This window comes from Protopterus annectens, chromosome 12.part0 (assembly GCF_019279795.1).
Source record: "Protopterus annectens isolate FY-2018-M chromosome 12.part0, PAN1.0, whole genome shotgun sequence".
NCBI lineage: Eukaryota > Metazoa > Chordata > Ceratodontiformes > Protopteridae > Protopterus > Protopterus annectens.
In genome coordinates, this window is record NC_056746.1 from 187,351,066 (window position 1) to 187,372,290 (window position 21,225).

A 21,225-nucleotide genomic window follows, 5' to 3' on the forward strand; every position below is an offset into this window, starting at 1 on the left:
CTTGTATACCATAGTCAGAGCAATGCACCACTACACCATTTGATCTGTAAATAATCACCCCTGCCAAGTCTTGAACCCAGGACCCTGACAACTATAGCATAGTGCATTAGCCCACTAGGCCACTCAGCTTCAAATTCAAATTAATTTCCTTTTCTTTTTATTTACAGAATATCGGCTCATGAAACAAAATAGTAAAGCATAAAACATAGACACATATTTATAAAAGGGGCATCTAGTCTAACCACAGAAGAACTCAAACAAAATAAATAAAATCATCTAAGGATAAGTGATAGCCCTAAGCAAAAAGTTAATTACATGGTAAAATCAGTTAAGATGGAAGGTCAAAAAAAATCATTCCAGGCCATCAAAGGCAGCTCAAACAATGACCTAAGGGACTTGTGGAAAGAGGCAAGTCACTCCTAAAGCAACCGAGGCAGTAGGTTTGGTAATAAAAGAACAAAATGGATGCTTTTGAGTGCAGCTGTGGAAACAATAGCAGTCTTAGGAAGGCTGACCGCAAAGCCTGGGTGGAACAATATGGTAAAATATGCTACTTTGTGTATGAGGGACCCAGGTCATGTATGGACAGATAAACTAACACTAAGACTTTAAAAATAATTCAAAATCAAATAAGAAGCCAGAACAGGCTATGCAGGAGATGTGTGACCATGAAGGCAACTGAAAATACTAGTGAGTAAATTTGCTATGAATTCTGCACTAGCAAAAAGTGGTTGATCCTAGAAATAATCCTCAGATAGAAACAAGAAGTCTTGACTAAACCAAAAAGTACTGGAAAGAGTAAAAGAAGGCACACACTGAAACCACTGATATGAAATTAAGCGCTTTTCGTTTATGTTAAATCATAAACTTCTTCAGACAATACATTACACTTCAACTCACGTTTAAATACATAGTAATAAAAATAGTCAACCAATCACTTGATGGAATACATTAATTGAACAAACACACAGTCACCACCCCCTAGTTAATAAGAAACACAGTCTATTTAAAACTCGAAAAAGCTTAAACTTTTACTTCACAACTATATTTTATATAAACATTTAAAGGAATCATTAGTATCTAAACTACAAAATTAATTATAAAAATACTTTAAATTATATTAATTATAATTCCTATTCTGTCTTCATGTTATAGGTTTCACTAAGTAAGTTAACTTTAATGTTTTAAACTTCTAAGTTTCAGTATGCTACTTAACACACAGCCCTCATTCAAACCGGGCTGGTTATATGCGTTAAGCTTAATTTGCCAAGAGAGTTCTAGCTCATCCAGTTTTAAAGAATCAGGACCACCTCTTGGATTGATATTGACTTGGTCTACAACGATAAATTTAAAAGAATGTCCAGGAAATGAATCAATATGTTTCGCTAAGGCGTTTTCTAGTTTGTGTTTCCTAATCGCATAAAGGTGTTCATAAACACGTTCACGAAGCTTTCTTTCAGTTTTGCCCACATAATAAGCTGGGCAAAACTGGCACACAGCAAGGTAGACAACCATCTTAGAGTTACAGTTGTTTCTCAGTTTCAATTTATAGGATAAATTATTCACTAAAAATCTGTTAGATTCCAACATATACCCACAATAATTGCAGGCTTGGCATTTATACATGCCTGGGGTTCTAACAGAGTTGACTCTAAAACCTTCACAATAGTTCTTAAGGTTCCTACCCTTTCTATATATCACTACGGGTTGCTCCCCTACCTTTATGAAAACATTCGTGTCACCTTTTAGAATATCCCAGTTTTTTCTCAAAATGTTAAAACAGGCATTGCTGTTTATGTTATAGGTGGTTATGAAAGAAGTATTAAACCTACCTAAACTTAAATGTTGTTCTACAGGCGACTCCAAATCAATGTTGGAAGACCCAACATCTACAAATGAATCATTTATTCTATTATTTAACAATGGTATATAAACAGAAATCTGCCGTTTATGTGTTACCTCATAAATTAATTCATTAATAAGATGTAATGGGTAACCTCTAGACAGAAACATTTCCTTAATAAAAAGGCATTCTTGGTTGAAAACGCCATCCAGTGTGATAATACGTGCCGCACGGACCAATTGTCCTTTTATAATGGCACGTTTCTGGTGGTACGGATGGCAACTCGTATAGTGTAACATAGAGTTACAGTATGTTTTCTTTCTGTGAATTGACGAAACAAATCTATTCAACAAAGTGTCCTTAATCAAAGTGATGTCCAAATAATCAATCACAGTGACATCAAAATTGTATGTAAATTTTAAGAACGACGTAGTTGAATTTAAGTATTTCACTAATGATTCACCAACTAGTAAATTGCCATCCAATAGAATAAAGATATCGTCCAGAAAACGAGTATAAAATACAATATTGTCTTTAAACTCGTTGTTGTTTAATACAAACTTGTGTTCCCGCAACGCCATGACCATATTGGCCACGCTAGCACCGCAGGGTGAGCCCATGGCGACACCTACTTTTTGAAGGTAAAATTCACCTTCGAACTCGAAGAAGTTGTTGTTGAGAATTAAATCCAACAGCTCCTCGACAAGCAGGATGTCGTCAATGGGACAATCAAGTAATCTCAACATTTCACCTACCCATTCAATTGCAATGGTGTGAGGGATACATGTATATAAATCTTTTACGTCTATGGTTAAAAAATTGTAATCAGATTTATATTCAAGTACATTAATGTTGCTAAGGAATGTCCACGAATCTTTACAAATTTGTTTTAAATTAACCAAGTATTTTTGCAGAATGAAGTCAACAACCTTTGCACATGGGTAAGTAGGGGATCCCCGACTATCAACCAATGGCCGCATGGGCGGGTTTTCTATATTTTTATGTATTTTGGGGATCCCAAAAAGACATGGAAACCTTGGGAAACTTGTAACCATATAGTTATACATTTCTCGAGTGATCCTATCTTCGATATATAAGTCTTCGAGCACATTCTTAATGCTGTTGTATGCTTTGTTTATCTCAGAACGGGAACTAACATCATAGGACTCGGAGTTCAGCAGTGTCTCCATCCTAGTAACATAATCTGATTGATCGAAAATCACTACCCCTCCTCCTTTGTCAGGTTTGCATATTCTTATGTTGTTAAATTTGACAAAATTTAAACTGTCCCTTTCCTTCTGGAAGTCACAATGCTTCTGTATATTAAGGAAATCAAGGTGGGCAAACTGCGGTAAGTTCCGAATGTCAAGTTCGCAAAACTGTTCAAAGACTTTAATCAAGGGATTAAGTGGTGGATTAAATGTGCTAGGGATATAAAACTGGCTAGCTTCACCTTGGGAAGAATCACCAAACATAACCCTAAAGTTAAGTTTCCTAGTATATAACTTTAAGTCAATGATAGTCTTGACTAAATCCAATGTTTTAGGTGGAACATAGGTATTACCTTTAGAAAGTAAATTCACCACTTCAGATGGAATGTCAACTTGTGAAAAATTGTACACAGTAAAATCACCTCTATCATTGACGAGTAACACTGGTCCCTTTCGAACCAAGTCACCCTCCATAAAAGATATATTAGCTTCAAAATTAGCTAAACTATCAATAGGAAGATTAAACGTACACTCATCCATACTAGGTAAAATACTAGGTTCCCCCATGTCAGATAAATTATTGTCATTGTACATAATAACATTGTTCAAAATAGGTGACAGTGTCACCACATCACAGTTCAATTGTTCTTCTGTTTCCTTTTTTGATTCACATGTACTGGTTGTTGCTGCTTCTGCCTTGCCCCTAAAAAATTAGGGTTGTTGGATCTCAAGTTGTAATGGCCAGATGTAGTACCCATCTGGTTAGACACACCGTTACTATAACCTGGTTCACTTAGTCCATTTTGAGATGACTCATTATCTGGTAACTGTTCACTTTGATTATGGTTATTCCCTGGAACATAATCATTAATGTTCTCTGTTCTAACATGACTAGGGTTATTAATTTTATACCCAGTCTGGGAAATAGAAGGTTTGGGATAAGCTACACCCTCGTGGTAAGCTTTTAAATCCCTGTCCAACTTTTTGACCTTGTTTTGCTTCAATTTGTTTAAATACATATCAATACTGGTAAAGATACGGTTGTACTCGTACTTATAACGAGCAAACTCGTTGTCCAACCTGATTTTCTTATCCAATTCACCCACCGCCACAGTCAATGCTTCGACAGCAATCGCGTAGTGTTTGCACATAAGTTCTATAAGTTCAAACCCATGACGGTCGAACAGTGCAATAATTTCTAAGTGGAATTGTGAATTAGCCTCAAGCCCGGTTGGATACTGCCAACGCCGAAGCCCTTTAGGCACAATTTTATTTCTTAAACACTCCTTAAAATAAGAAACCTCAAGTTGGGTTTTTCTCAATTTTACCAGCAGTTTGTCAAACTCTTTCAGGTCAGCTGTAATACTAGAAACTTCAGCGCCGGCACCTCTGTCAACATAAGCAAAGTTTGTGTTGGCGCCAAAAAATGATGTGTCGGCTAGCCATGAATTCAAGTTAAAGTTATTGTTGTTACCTGTTGGTGAAGTGTTCTGCTGTACAGGTTCGCTGTAACAGGCTCCGACATTCGGACCGACCCCTGAAGACTGATTATTAAACTCAGGAAGTCTTCCGTTATTTCTGTAACCAGAAGCGTCGTTTATACTGTCAAATCCTGGAAGCACAGGACCCGATGATAAAACAGCTGGTGATGTACTACGATTGTGTCCTGTGCAACATCTCTGACCGCAGGGAAGACTTACTGTGTTGTCTTGATTACTGCTAGAACCACGACTCACATCATGAGAAACTGAGTCGATATCATTCCCTCTCCCAACATTAGAGGGAGCCGGAAGTATATCCTTACCGGAATCGAGTCTGCGCTCGAGCTCGTCCATTCGGGTGAGCAGACTGTCCAAACGCACTATAACAGACTCGAAGTTAGAATTGTTTCCTCCTAGAACATTAGATGGTAGTGACTGTGGAAAATCAGCACATTCCTTAAGGATCGCCGGTGTGTGGTCGAGTGGTGTACCAATATCTTCACGCTCCGCTCCAGCAGACATGACAAACTATTGAAACACAAAAGTTAAAACCAACTGACAAAACCAAAAAGTACTGGAAAGAGTAAAAGAAGGCACACACTGAAACCACTGATATGAAATTAAGCGCTTTTTGTTTATGTTAAATCATAAACTTCTTCAGACAATACATTACACTTCAACTCACGTTTAAATACATAGTAATAAAAATAGTCAACCAATCACTTGATGGAATACATTAATTGAACAAACACACAGTCACCACCCCCTAGTTAATAACAAACACAGTCTATTTAAAACTCGAAAAAGCTTAAACTTTTACTTCACAACTATATTTTATATAAACATATATCAGTGGTTTCAGTGTGTGCCTTCTTTTACTCTTTCCAGTACTTTTTGGTTTTGTCAAGAAGTCTTGACTGCCAGGATTCACACATGTTTAGTGCAATACACGGCACAAACTGGTGCAGGCAGCAGCAGTAGACACTGGGTGTGGATGATTCAGAGATACAGATAACTTATCAGCCAATGTGAAAAACAGAGCGGTATGTGGCTCATGTAAATGACTACATAATGATATGGAAATTTGGAATTTCATGTAAACGAGACACATGGGTTATGCAAATGATAACAAATATGGCAAATAGATTCAGAAATGTATAAAACAAATGCCATGTGCTGTAGTGCAGACCTACCTTGAACACTGGAGATTTTTGGTGTAAAGGGCTATGAATATGTTAGGGGCAGCAGCAGCAGCTATTTCCAAGCAACGTGTATTAGTAGCTTTCATCAGAGCCAGTGCCTATAATGTGCATCACAGCCATCTACACAACTGAAGAAGGTACCAGCAGCACCTTACATAGCAGCAACTCAGAGACCAACAAACAGTGGACTGCTACCAGGTGGACAGGGAGAACACATGAGAGCCAGTCAAACTGTGCCATTCAAAGCAGAAGCAAGAGGGATGTATGGAATGTCTAGACCAGTGGACAAAGAAATGTGTAGTATTTTAAATCTTATCTATGGGACCCTCCCAGTGATCTACAGAGCACACAATCTGCATATTGTAAGCATCAGTGTCATGTTTCCCAGGTAAGTTCCTCGATACCTTGCTACAGCACTGGGAAGAGCATATTTGGTTTTCCATGAATGCAGAGGAGAGAGAACCTCCACTGTGGAGGTGTTTTACAGCATGGCCAATTTTCTTGAGGTCTTGGGGCAGCCACAGATCGCACACACATTGCCATCAAGGCTCCATCTGGTGCACAGGACCAAGAAACATCAAAATAAGGACCTTCTACTCCCTCAACTGCCAGGTGGTCTGTAATGTCCATGGCATTACACATAATGTGTCCAAGGGCCATTCTGGTAGTTCCCATGATTCACACACATGGCACACAGCTAACATACCATCAATTCAAGCAGAGTGACTACACACAGGGACATCTTGGTTGTAGGTGATAACACAGGCAGGTTACACAGAGCAACACACATGCAAATCATGCAAGGATTAAGCAGATCCCATAGAACTGTGTGATTGTTGTTTGCTGCAAATGATACCAGACAAGCTTTACAACTGTGGATGATTTCATGTCAGCAACTCCTAGGTCATGGTAGAAATAGCATAAAACACTGCTCATGCAGAAATGCACAACACTATTCAGCATGTGTTTGGATAACTGAAGAGATACTTCTGTTAACTTGACACACTATGCTGAGTGATGCAATAAGGATCACACACTTACAGCAAAGTCTTTCTACTATGTACCATGTTGCACTGTATGGCAGTGTGGAAATAGCTGCAGCAGCAGGGAGACATCTTAGCAGGGTTCAGCGGAGTAGAAAATCAACAGTGGAAAAGCATGCTTTACAGTCGGGGATGAAAGAGGCAGCAGTTGTACCACATGCTAAGCAGAGGAGGGTCAAAATACTGTGTGGCAATTGTGAAGAGGTGGTATCTAAATCACAACAAATTCAACACAGAATAAAATGACACATGCAGTATCACATACATGCTATGTAAGACAATGTATGGACTAGACATACCGTGCCCCAAACATAGTCCGTGCTATTTGATGGGGTGGGCAGAATACAGTCATCATCTCCTATGTAGGTAGCTGGGGGACACAATGACAGGTGACAACAGCACTGTTATATGAGGTAGGAATATGAGAGGTGACTATGGTAGACAAGTACTGTCTTAGAAGATTGTAGAGAATTGCAGATCACTGGAAAGTGGTGAGGTTCAGCTGCCATGTTATGACCGCTGATGATATCCACTGTAGTAGCCTGCACTTTTAGTGCTTGATGTGATCTGACACACACAAGTGCAGAACTACAGCTTGAGTCTGTGCACTCTGAGGGGGTGTCCTAGAGTCACAGCCTGCAGAGTTTTACTGACCATGACCTGGACAATGACCATGATCAGGAGTGGAGTTGTGTGCACCCACAAGTGAAGGGCCCCAGGTATTGAGCCTGACAAGCCCTGCCAGTCACAACCATAAGACTGCTAGAGGCTGGGTGTAGCAGTCTGTGAGGCCAGAGCACATTAAGAAGTCATCTCAGTATTGATCTGTATAGTGTTTGTTTTGGTATTATGTGCCTGGCCACCCTGTATTTGGGTCCTCCCACAGCCATGCATTGCAAGGCCTGTACAGTCAAACCAATGAATGGTTGTCATATATTTCAGTGAAGCACCCACAGATGACACATTTGCCACCAGTGACCTGAGCAGCAACATGTGCTCGTCTCTATACCCCATGTCACTGTACAGGTGTTCCACATCACATAAGCTGTGCAGCACACACAATCTCCACATTGCTGTTGGAAGTGGCTGTCTCTTGCTGAATCACTTACCTGCACATATGTTGAAAAATTAGTTGTACTAAGACTACAAAGTGATCTTGAGTCATGGTTGTGCCACAAACCCCTCCCCTATGAGGAGTAAGTGCATGTCAGAGGCAGTGTGGGCTGGGGACTCATGGTTTGCCTAGACAAAACTCACAACTAAAGGAGGATCACCCTGCACTGGTGATGCTGTGGAATTAGACTGTACCCCCACAAGGGCCTGTGGTGGTATGGATAAGAGTGGGCTCTTCTCCAGTAGCACTGTACACCATTATATGATTAGACTATGTCATACACGTTGCCATCATTGACAGCCACAGAAAACTTGGCTGACATCAGGTACATATCTTTGTCAGCACTCACAAATATGCCTATGCACCATACCATGGTACACATAGTGGCAGAAAACACTGCATGTATACAGCACACTGAAACATACATACTTTTGATATATGGTTTCTTACAGTTGTAACCCTATAGTACCTCAAAAGACAGATAGGCAAAAGGTCATTGGTGAATCAGTCCCATCATAAATAGCGCATACTTCACCATGCGGACTTGTTCTGTACAGTGCTAACCTGGTACATTCCCTATTGTCACTTGATGGTCATCACTAACCAAACTCCCATGCCCAGGCCCTCCCCCATGCATGTGGGCCTACTCTCCCTCTCTCAGAAAGCCTTGTGAGATGTTTCTGTATTGGCAGTCCATGTCTCTAGGGTGAATGTGTCCTTGATAATGCCCAAAGCAATGTCCTTTGCAAGTTGTATCATATTGGTTACCTTTCTCTACATATAGTGCAGCGACCTATTATGGCCACCCACAGTATACATGTCCTGCACCACTCCCTGCCATACCTGGTCCTGTTAAATCCTGTCTGCAGCACTTGTGCCACGGATACACATCATGCATGTGAAGGGCCTGCAGTAATAGCTCAGTCTTCTAGTTTTGGAACTTTACCAGCTGCTGCCTCTCTCAGGGACACACTGCAAGGTCTGTACATCTGTGGATTACAAATATAAGTCAGTGTGTATTTAAAAGGTCTTTGGATGTTATCTACCTATGACCACTGGCTCCAACCCATTCTGCAGTACGTTAACCAATCCTTGTGCTATGCACAACAGCCCATGTGCACACTGTAGCAATGGGAATGGGCTCTCTGCAGCTCCTTGTCACTGTCTCCTGATCCTATGTAGTGGTATTGTTACCCCCCTTCTCCCTTACAATGCATTGGCATGCCTAACTCTATGCATAGGAGTCTTCATGCCCAGTGTCTTGTCTTTCCATGGGTTCCCCATATCTTCTGTCTGCACCAACACCATAGCAAGACATGCCAGTGTCATACCACTGTGCTGTACTCCTACTCACACATATCCCATTGTCTCCATTTCATTGTTATAGCCTATCCACCACAGGTGTTGAATATACTGCTGTGGCACGTTACCATATAGGTTTTCTGCCTTCAGTCTTTTTCTATCCATTTCCAGAGCTATATAAAGTATCATTGTCTTGAACTGCATATAGAAAGCAATCTGCTAGCTTTGAGTGGCACAGCTGTGAGGAAAAATGTGGCCATTATACATATGAACACAGCTTGTGTGGACTTGCAGAACAATGGACTGCACTATGAAGGTTTTTTACTACTCTTGCTGAGCTCCGAGTCAGGGGATGTCTGAACTTTCATCTGTGTACATGGGGCTACTATTTTGCTCATCTAAAGAGCTGATGTAATGTTCACGACTTCTTAAAGTGCTATCAACTACAGGAATCTTACAAGGTGTGCAGGCACAGCAAAATATTCTTGTTCATCCTTCACAGGACGTTTTCTGAACACTTACTGCAGCAGGTATGATGGCCTCTTGTGCATGATATATGCTTGACATGAGCTTAACAGGATGGTGAATGATGCTACTGGTGTCACACATTCTGATAAGCACTGCTGGCATTGTCACAGTGACTTGTGGCAGTGCCACCCTGACCTGCTTCAGCAATGGGAGACAGATATTACGGAAGGACAGCCAGCCTGAAATGTATTGTAAGCATATGTCTATTTTTCTCCTGTTATATTGCTAAACCCCTCCTCATGTGCAAAAATGGGAAAAAAGGATTGTGGATAAATGCATGGATTGTACTACCTGCTGTACCTGTGCAGTAAGGAGTGCATATTTTCTTTTACAGGAGCTAAGCAGCAAGATATTAACATGGCAGGTTGCCACAGTAGGCAAAAGCAGCAACTCTCCTGGCATATGCTGTGCATGCTTTGTTTATGCAGTCCTTTCCTTGGTATGTTGATGCTACGTTCGAACAAACACGTATTTGATCACCTTTGGGTCGCATCATACGACCTGCTTTGGACCATTTAGCACGATGCAAAAGTGCAATGCTTGCCTATGAATCCCACTCTTGGTCTCAAACTGTTTAAAACTCAAAGCTTATTACATCAATAAACAATGTTATCAGGGAGAGGAGCTACAGAATGTGCTCTCTCTTAAAGTATCATATACAGGTGGTAAAAGACAGCAACGCAGTACTAAATGAAACCAAAAGCAAAGTATTTGGTACTCAAAATGAAGTTAGCAGCATCACTCTGTCACAAAGTAGCACAGCCTCAACATCTAGGTGTACAGTGGTAGCATCTAGTTGGAAATATCTAATATTTCATAATTCCCTTAGATTAATAAAGCATTCTAACCTCACCACTAGAATTACTAATCAAGAAACAAGTGCACTTTACAAGATTAAATGGGAGATTATGTCGGAAATACCCTACAATCTTGCAAATGCTGCACTTAAGCCTGAATTACTGTACATCGAGAGTTTTTGGTAGTTTGAAGGGCAGTCTATCAAAAGCAATGAGGCAGAGGATTTGAAGATTTGTGCCCGACTTACCACAGGACACCCACCACTGTACAACTCTGAATAGACTATACTGGATGAATCTGGAAAATACGATTGTTTATCAACTTCATCACAGCCATTTCTGCTCCACAGAAATATATACCCTGACCAGGGTAATTAGCCTCAACAGTGGAAATCAGGAAGGCAGCTCTATTTTAACATCCTGTATAACGACGTACCTAAAACTTCTACTATTTTAGGTGCTATAGCACCCTGAAAAGCATATCCTTGCCAGTGGAATAAACAGCTCAATAACAGAAGACAAATCAAAGGTCACATTACCTTAAAGTTATTTAAAAAAAATATATTGCTTTGGTTTATCGATATGTCAAGAATGTTCCAGAATCTAGGTTACTTATCCTCATTACTGCAATCCTCAATTCACCCTGGAAATATCCAGTGCTGCCTTTATTTTGTCATCCTCATTAGTACAAGCTGTAACTTGTAATAACTCATCTGTTAAACCTAGCACTTAAGCAGATTCTATGAATGCACTGTCAGCTGAACTTCAATAACTGTTTTAATGCAACTTATGTCCAGAATATTCTTTACTATTATGTTGAATTACACACATTTATTTTCTATTGACGTAGATGTAACCTGCTTGTTACTGTTTTTATCTCCTAATCTATGTGGAATGTTACATATCCGTATAAGCCCTTGATTTAATTTTGCTATATTTTGTTATAATTTTACAGAGTACTTTGCCATAATGTTCATCTGTCTGTCTCTTGCTAGTTTGCCAAAGCTATTTTCCTTAGAAGGGTTAATGTGCCCAAAGAATTATTCAACCTATAAATAACAACTATGAAGGATTGCTGAGACAGAAGACAAGTAAACTGCTAAGGATGCATCAGGCTCTTGTCTCAAAAACAAGGGAATACACGTCATCCTCCTGCAGTTTTCCCTGCCTAATGATCATTCATCCCTGTTATTCTTTCATAGGCAGATAATTATGCCTGATCTGTACATTCTGAAAATCATCTTGTGAGGTTAAAAATAGGGTTTCAAGAAAAGAGTTGGTGCTACTCTAATTTAGACAACGACTTTCTTCATTTTTTACCTGCGTGTCTGGCAAGAGCTGACTAGAGCTGGCCATCATCCAGGCAGGCAAAGAGGCTTAGTTTTACACTTGCTTTCATCAAAAGATATCAGTATGTTTCTAGAAAGGCTCTAATCCCACCCTTGATGGTTGATGTGGGCACCTGCATCACTGTGGCTCATACAAAACTCTGTCCATGCATGTCAATGCTCCCATCCAAATGGTAAACTAGGGTTAACATCAGTAGCAGTTTAAGCCAAGCCTGTATTCCTGTTTACCAGCTGCATGTCTGTCATCTGCAAGCCTAAAAAGACTAACACTCCATTCCCTTTTTTAGGCAAACCGGCTCTAGGTGGTTATTCCTACCCTCCCCACAATTTATTAAAACTGAGATCATCTAGGTCATACTAAGCTTTATGCATCCATTCCACACAACTAGGACGTAATGTTAGTCTGCAAATGATTTGTATGGCAGACTTGGCTTTAATGTCTTTGTATATTTCTCTCAGAGTATGCTTGCAGCTGAATACAAGTGACGGGATATAGTACAGGAACACCAAAACGATGGGGTTAAGGAAGTTTCTCCTTTCACCCACTGTTGTGTGATCTTGGAGTGGATAGACAAAGTCACAAAGGTGTAGGAGGTTTACCTTCCAGTTGGGATGAATAGGGATGGCTTGCATGCCTCATGCAAACACATCTTGCTGTACTTTTACTGTTTTTTTAACATTCTCTTGATGTTATTTTATGACCCAATATATTGCAATAATTTGTGTGAATAACTTATTCATACAGGTGTGTGTGTGTGTGTGTGTGTGTGTGTGTGTGTGTGTGTGTGTGTGTGTGTGTGTGTGTGTGTGTGTGTGTCTATATAAAGTGTACACACCCTGTTAAAATGCCATGTTTTTCTAATATAAAAAAATGAGACCACAATAAATCATTTCAAAACTTTTCCCACCTTTAATATGACCTATAACCTGTACAATTCAATTGAAAAACAAACAAATCTGTTAGGAGAAAAAATATAAAAAATAAAAAACGTACACTAAGCTGGTTGCATAAGTGTGCACACCCTTAAACTAATACTTTGTTGAAGCACCTTTTGCATTAATTACAGCATTCAGTCTTCTTGAGTGCACACCTGCAATCAAAGAGACTTGATTAACCCCAAATAAAGTTCAGCTGTCCTAGTAGGATTTTCCTGACATTTACTCAGTTGCCTGCTGCAGTAGAAGCCATGGTTCACAGAGATCTTACAAAGCATCAAAGGGATATCATTGATGAACGGTCAGGAGAACAATTTCCACAGCATTGGATATACCATGGAACACAGTGGAGACGGTCATCAAAAAGTGGAGAAAATATGGGACAACACTGACATTGCAAAGAACTGGACATCTCTCCAAAATTGATGAAAAGACAAGATGGAAACTGGTCAGGGAGGCTGCCAAGAGACCTACAGCAAAACTGAAGGAGCTGCAGGAATTTCTAGCAAGTACTGGTTGGGTACTATATGTGACAACAATCTCCCGTATTCTCCATATGTCCGGCCCATGGGGTAGGGTTGCAAGATGGAAGCCTTTTCTTATACAGAAAAACATCCAGGCCCAGCTAAAATTTGCAAAACAATACATCAAGTCTCCCAAAAATATGTGGGAAAATGTGTTATGGTCTGATGAGATCAAGGTTGAACTTTCTGGCCAAAATTCTAAAAGGTACGTTTTGCGCAAAAACAACACTTTGCATCACCAAAAGAACACCATCCCCACTGTGAAGCATGGTGGTGGCAGTATCATGCTTTGGGGTTGCTTTTCTTCAGCTGGAACAAGAGCTTTAGTCAAGGTGGAGGGAATTATGAACAGTTCCAAATACCAATCACTTTAGGCCCCAAACCTTCAGGCATCTGCTAGAAAGCTGAAGATGAAGAGCAATTTCACCTTTCAACACAACAATGACCCCAAGCAATCATCCAAATCAACAAAAGAATGGCTTAACCAGAAGAAACATTAAGTTTTGGAATGGCCCAGCCGGAGCCCAGACCTAAATCCAATACAAAATCTGTGTAGTGACCTGAAGAGGGCTGTGCACAAGAGATGTCCTCACGATCTGACATATATGGAGCGCTTTTGCAAGAAGAGTGGACAAATATTGCCAAGTCAAGATGTGCCATGCTGACAGACTCCTACCCAAGAAGACTGAATGCTGTAATTAAATAAAAAGGTACTTCAACAAAGTATTAGTTTAAGGGTGTGCACACTTATGCAACCAGTTTATTGTACATTTTTTTTATATTTTTCCCCTAACAGATTTGTCTTTCAATTGAATTGTACAGGTTATAGGTCACATTTAAGGTGGGAAAAGTTTTGAAATGATTTATTGTCCCATTTTTTAAATCACAAAAACCTAGCATTTTAACAGGTGTGTGTACACTTTTTATATCCACTGTACATAGATATTGGTATATATATATATATATATATATATATATATATATATATATATATATATATATATATAGATATAGATATATATAGATATAGATATAGATATATATAGATATACATAGGTATACCCAATACTTAACTGCCCCTATAAACAGCATCTTACATAGATTTGCTGCAGCCCCACTGATGTTTTTTTTTTTTTTTTCTGGGTACTTACCTGCTGGTTCTTCTCTGGGGGTGTCATCCCGCTTCGTTCGCCCTACGGGCTCACTTTGCTCCCCTACCCTGCCCCCTAATCCCTCACACCCCACTACCTATACAGTTAAACTTCAACATATCACACCCCTTCTTCTGCCAGCTCCACCCCATCATACCCTTCCTGTGTTAGCTCCACCCTCCTCACTCATACACTCCATCTCTCAACATATTCCTATTAATATCACACTAGCAATCTATCTACATACTACTCCCCTTCCTTCACTTTTACAAACTTTACTACTCTCCTCAAATAATCCACTTAAGTAACTATTCTGATTAAAACTCTAATAATCGCATATCTAAAATGATTCTCCTTACTCTACTATTACTAATGCTCTTCCTCCCTCTCTTCATTATCATCATATCTGGTCACTATCCAACCTGTTCTAAGCCCTCCTACAGACACTACCTCTTACACCAATAACACAAATCACAACTCCCTACTCGTCACCACACATCTCTTTCACACAGACAATATATTGCTCTTTAAACCCAAACTGTTTCAGACACAGCTATACCTGTTTAACATTATACTTGCTGACAATTTAACCAATGTGAAACCCAATCTTTACTATAAAATCTTGAAATTCCTCCAGTTCTGTGGTGACATCCACCGTAACCTTGGTCACAGCATCTCACAATCCACATCTTCAACCCATATTCCAGGTACACAAAATATGCTTACATTTATCTCTGTAAATACAAATAGCATGTGCAACAAAATTTCTGAGTTGCATGCTTGGATGACTGCACAATCTCCTGACATACTAGTAATAACTGAAACCTAGCTTAAACCACACATAAAGGATAGTGAAGTACTTCCTCCAGGGTTTATTATGTTCTGAGCTGACCGACTTAAAAGAAAAGGAGGTGGTGTTGTAGTAATACATTCTGCTTCTATCTCCTTAACCCTTCACAACCAATCCATACTCTCTTTTGACAAAGCAAAACTACTAACCACTTACCTTAAATTAAACAATAATAAAAGTCTCTGAATTACAGCTTTACACATACCCCCCTGGCAATAACTTATGAACTCTAGAAAGTATCCTATCATGAGTATCAAAAAAATACTCTCTGCAAACAGTAATAGTAGGTGATGTCCACATTGACTGTCAGAGACTTAACTTACAATTTCCCACAGATAGCATAAACCTATTTGGATTTTCTCAACTAATTACTCACCCAACTTTTACCAGTTCTGCAAACCAAAACAGCTCAATAACTGATTGGATTTTTGTCTCCCATCCTAACAATTTATCTCAATCCATAACACTTCCAGCCTCTGTTAGCGATTACCACCCCATCTGTACTAGACTTATTTCATATTCATGCAGACAACATACCTACAAGACAGTATGAAACTTATCCAACTTTGACCAGCAGGCCTTTACAAATTTTACTAAACTCCATCAGTTATCCTTCCTTAAATATTTACCACTAGATGATGCAGTTGAACAATTTAATTTTACATTTGTAAACACTTTAGACAATTTAGTTCCCACCAGAAGGAAAAGAGTCAAAACCAGCTATACTCCTTGGCTTTCCGTCTATACCAGATGCAAAAAGAGAGACAAGGCTTGGGCAACTTACCTAAAACATAAGATTCACAGTAATTTGAAAGCACTGCATAACTTTGTAAAGAAACAGGTTAATTTAGACAAAAAAAAAACAGTTCTATGCAAAACCACAAATTCAGCACAAATCCAGTCCAAAAACCTTCTGGCACACTATAAATAAATCCTAAGCCCAGAAAGTCAATCCTTCCCCCCAATCCTCCTGTAACAGTACTTCCCCTGACACGGCAACTCACTTCAACTCTTACTTCATTGACAGCATAGGTTCCATCACTAACAAATGTCCTCCATCTCCTTCTACCCTCTCAGTCTCCTACTACCTGTCACTCCACATTTTCCCTTCAACCAGTTTCTACTTCCTTCTTCAACTCCCTCCTGTGCAAGCTCAATCCATGTTCCCCCTCTGCAAATAATCTTCTTAATGAATTCCTAAAAATGGCTGCTGACTCACTGTCTCAATAATCATTAATAGACCCATCAAGGAGTCTTATGTCCCCTCGCTGTGGAAAAAAATCCTTCATCCTTCCTCTACACAAAGGTAGCACCTCCACAGAAATCTCTAACTATAGGCCAATTACTATTCTTTCATCACTATCAAAATTTCTAGAAAAATGTATCCATAAACAACTTCAAAATGTACTTGACAATAATCTCTCCCCCACCCAACATGGATTCAGACCCGCACACAACACTATCGCTGCTCGAACATCCTTTACTGGCGCTGTCAACAAAGCTTGTGACTCAGGAAACTGTCTCTTCTCTGTTCTTAGATGTATCCAAAGCCTTTGATGCCGTCTCATCCTTACAATGGTTGGCTAGCAATTTCTCTAACAGATATCAGTCTGTCGAATGCAACTCTAACTTCTCTCCTTATTTACCTGTTAGCACTGAGGTACCCCAAGGCTCAACACTAGGTCCACCTCTGCAACATTTTTATTAACTATCTTAATACTGCCACCAAACAAGCCACCCTAATTTAATATGCTGATGACTCTACATTAATCTGCTCCATCAGGACACTCTCTCATCTACAAAGCTTAACTCAACAGGCATTCACTTGACTCACCAACAACCATTTACTACTTAACCCCCCCCCAAAAAAAAAAAAACTACAATTCTACTATTTTTACCAAATAATTTACTCCAGATACCTCTATTTTTACAATTACTTCTCTGAACAATACTTCAATCAATGTGGTTTCACATACAAAACTGTTGGGTCTAACTATGGACAACAATTTTGGGTTTCACCTACATATCAGCAAAACCATTAAAAATAATAATAATAATAATAATAATAATAATAAAAAACTGGGCATGATGTATAGGGCTAAGAAATTAATCTCTAACTCCACAAGAGTAACCCTTGCCACCACCTATCCCTTTCTCTATGCTTCACCTATTCTAACCATTCTCCACTCATTCCTCAAAGCAAAACGTAAGTCAATATTATAATAAAAAAGCTAAATTTGCCACAAGGCAGCCCACTACTCTCACCATTGGGCTGCTCTCAAGTCCCTAAATTGGCTCGAACTACCCCACTTTCTCAACTTTAATCAACTAACATTAACTCATAACATACTGTACTCATTTTCACAAAATACTGTACTCATTTTCACAAAATACTGTACTCATTTTCACAAACTACATCACTACGTCAACCTATATTCCATCTCATGACCTACGCTCTTCTCATAAGTATCTACTATCTATTTACAAACCTCAAAGATTTAACAGGGTTAGTCTGTACTCTCACTGTGTTGCCAAATCATGGAATAACATTCCAACAGTAATCAGACTTTTACTCCACTACTATTCCTTCAAGTCTAGGCTGAAAGAACATCTGACCAATAACTGGATCTGTCCACGCTCCTGGCCATCTTAACTCTCTCCTATTCCCTTCTTCCATACTCTTAATAGACTTTCTTCTTGATTTATCCTATTTCCCTTCCTGCATTACCTACTTTCTAGACTCACCCGTCTTTAATTCCTTGACATTCTAATGTCCTTTCTTTATATTCTTACACTAACCTTTATTTATCCCACAATTTATGACCGAAATTTACTACCCAGTTCTCCTGCCAGAAAGATTATATGGCTTTTACGATCTATTACTTATTCTGCTATATATATTTTTTATGCATCATTATGTAACATGCATATTAGGAACTCTCCTCTATCTTGTATATAATGTATGGTCAACTTACTTGCTTATATTTTGCTTATTTTCTTTTACTGTATTCACAAATTGTACTACTTTGTTATTGTCTTAATATATGTAACCATCGTTTGATTTTTTAATTCTGTTTAATGTATACTGTGGAGCTTTTCTCCCTGGGCCTCCACTGAAAATGGGCTCATACCCAGTCAGACTATCCCGGTAAACAAATGTCAAATAAACAAAATATACATATATGCAAACGCACACACACACACACACACACACACACACACACACACACACACACACACACACAGGTCTACTTCAAAGGATCGAAATTTCAGAACATCGGACCTTTGATCACTCAAGACCAAAGGATCAAAGTTCTGAAATATCAAACCTAACAAAAAAAAAAAAAAATCTAAAACGTGAAAAATTATTTCATGTTTTTTCAGGGGGCAAGCCCTCCTGCTCCCCCCACAACCCCTGCTACTTAAATATACCATATCCTAGATTGCACTACAGTGAAAAAATAGTAAAGTTCCCATTCTGCACTGTACAGCAATCTCCATTCACAAGGTTCAATATGTCAAAACTTCAATCATCTGGTCTTCACAGATCAGTGATTCAATGTTCTGACATTCTGATCTTTTGAAGGGGACCCATACACATACATACAAAACATATGTAATATATATTATACATACATATATATTACATACTATACATGTATCATGAATGGATTTATGAAGTCCTTGAAATGTCAAATAATCAAAAAGTTCGATTCACAAAATATATAAAAAAAAAGCTATTTTATAGGGGAGGGGGCAAGCAGCCCATACACCCCCACTAATTATATACACCAATTCCAGGAAAGCAATACAGTGGGGAAAGGGCAAATTCCTAGATAGTTGCTGCTCCGCAATCTCACAAAAAAGCCCGTTGTTTTCTGCACAAGCTTTTTCACTTTTTGACTAAAGGAAAATCAACAATGAAATGTAGGTAACCCATGCAAAGAGGGATAAACCCTGACTGCTGCCCAGGCAATCACAGTTCAACTAGTTTCTTTGCGCATTTGATGGCACTGGCAGGGAGGATGGGCAGACCCATCACAATGGGAAGGTGGAGTGGAACTGGCAGCAAACACTGCTACTATACATCGAAGGAAGGGTGATGGTGCAGCTGGAGGCTCAGGGGAAGGAGTTAGGCTCACAAAGGCCTTCAATGAGTGGTAGCCTTCACAGCAAGTGTGCAGAACTGTGCACTTGCAAGGGAAGGGCAATGTGAGCCTCCACACTGATACGAGTCACTCATCCCTGCAAACAGTGGGTGGGGTTGGGTCATTCAAAATGCTGTCATTATTGGAATGCTGATGAGAGCACAAAGTACCCTCATGCCTACCTAAATGATGGCACCCCTTGGATAGCTCATGGCTTTGTTATGGGAGAAATCCCTGGAACAGAAGACTAAATGGAAACTTGTCTAATCAAGGGGAAGCTTGATGACAAAGATACCCTACAAAAACATATACACATAATGACAATATATTTATATATATATATATATATATATATATATATATATATATATATATATATATATATGGGTGTACTTCACTTCACTGAAAACTCACTAGACAAACTCATTTGACTGGGCACACTTGACTGAAAGCTCACTTCACTGTAAACTCATTTGACTGAAACTCATTTCGCTGAACGGTATATGCCCTTTTCCCCATTGTAGTACGATCCTGGAGTCAGTATATATAGTAAGGGGGGGTGGGGGCACAGCTCCCCACCTATTTTATACATTTTAAACCATATACATGGATGCTTACAACTCCAATGAATCTTTTTAGAAGACAATATATACCTAAAATATATTAATATAAACCCAATGTGGGGGGATGTGCCCCCCCCCATTATATATACTAACTCCAGGATTGCACGACACTGGGGAAATGGGCATATACCTTTCAGCGAAATGAGTTTCTGTCAAATTAGTTTTCAGTGAAGTACACACACACACACACACACACACACACACACACACACACACACATATGAAATATACGCAAATACATGTGTAGATACTCACAGGTAAATATACAGATACTTATACCTTTGTATGTGAGCGTGTAAATTGCAAACTGCTTAAGAAAGCTCATACAAATGTCTTGTACCATAGAACATACTGCTGCTTTGCAAAGGCAAATTCCTTGGTTTGTGTTCTTTGTATCATTTTCACTTTTGACTGCAATGTCCATTCTTACTGCAGTGCATCAAAGTCCTCTTCCCCCATAATATTAAAAGTTCTGGTTAAGACAGAAAGCAAAGCTGTCACTCTTGATGAGTCGAAGGAATTAGACATGGTTAGTTACCTGTAAACAGAGGGGAAGTTGGAAACTAGTACTTTTATTTAAGGGGAAAAGAAAATATTTAGAAAATTCACTCGAACAGCATCTGCAACAGAATGGACTGTTGCAAAGGAAAGACCGATTTTTTGGTTTGCATTCCTTGTATTGTTACTATCAGGTTTAACAGAAGATGGAATTGCTTTCTTGTTTAACTGCGGTGTGCATTTTTATAGTATACTAAATTCCTTTTCCCCATGCATATTTAAAGTCATGGTTAGAACAGAAAACAAAATTGCACCTCTTGGTGAGTCAAACGGATTAAAACACATTAATAATCTATGACCTGAGGAGACGCTAGAAACCATTATTTTTATTTAAGGGGAAAAGAAAACACAAGGTTTTCCCAGATAAAGCTAAACTGAGCAGTCCCTGCCACAAAACAGACAACTATACTGGTTTGTATTCATTGCATTGTTTTCTGCAGTGTGTTAAAGTAATTTCCCCCTGCATGTTATAAGTCCTGGTCAAGTGAAAAAAGTTATTATACTTTTTATTGAGTCAAAGGAATTAGACATACTGTGAAATGAAGGCGGACACAGAAGTTAACCT

General features: G+C 39.1%; 1 protein-coding gene across 1 annotated transcript in view; it reads right to left on the reverse strand.

Annotated features, from left to right (window-relative positions):
* Window positions 1-21,225, reverse strand: part of EME2 (essential meiotic structure-specific endonuclease subunit 2) — a 471,218-nt gene that overhangs the window by 211,750 nt on the left and 238,243 nt on the right. The window lies entirely within an intron of this gene.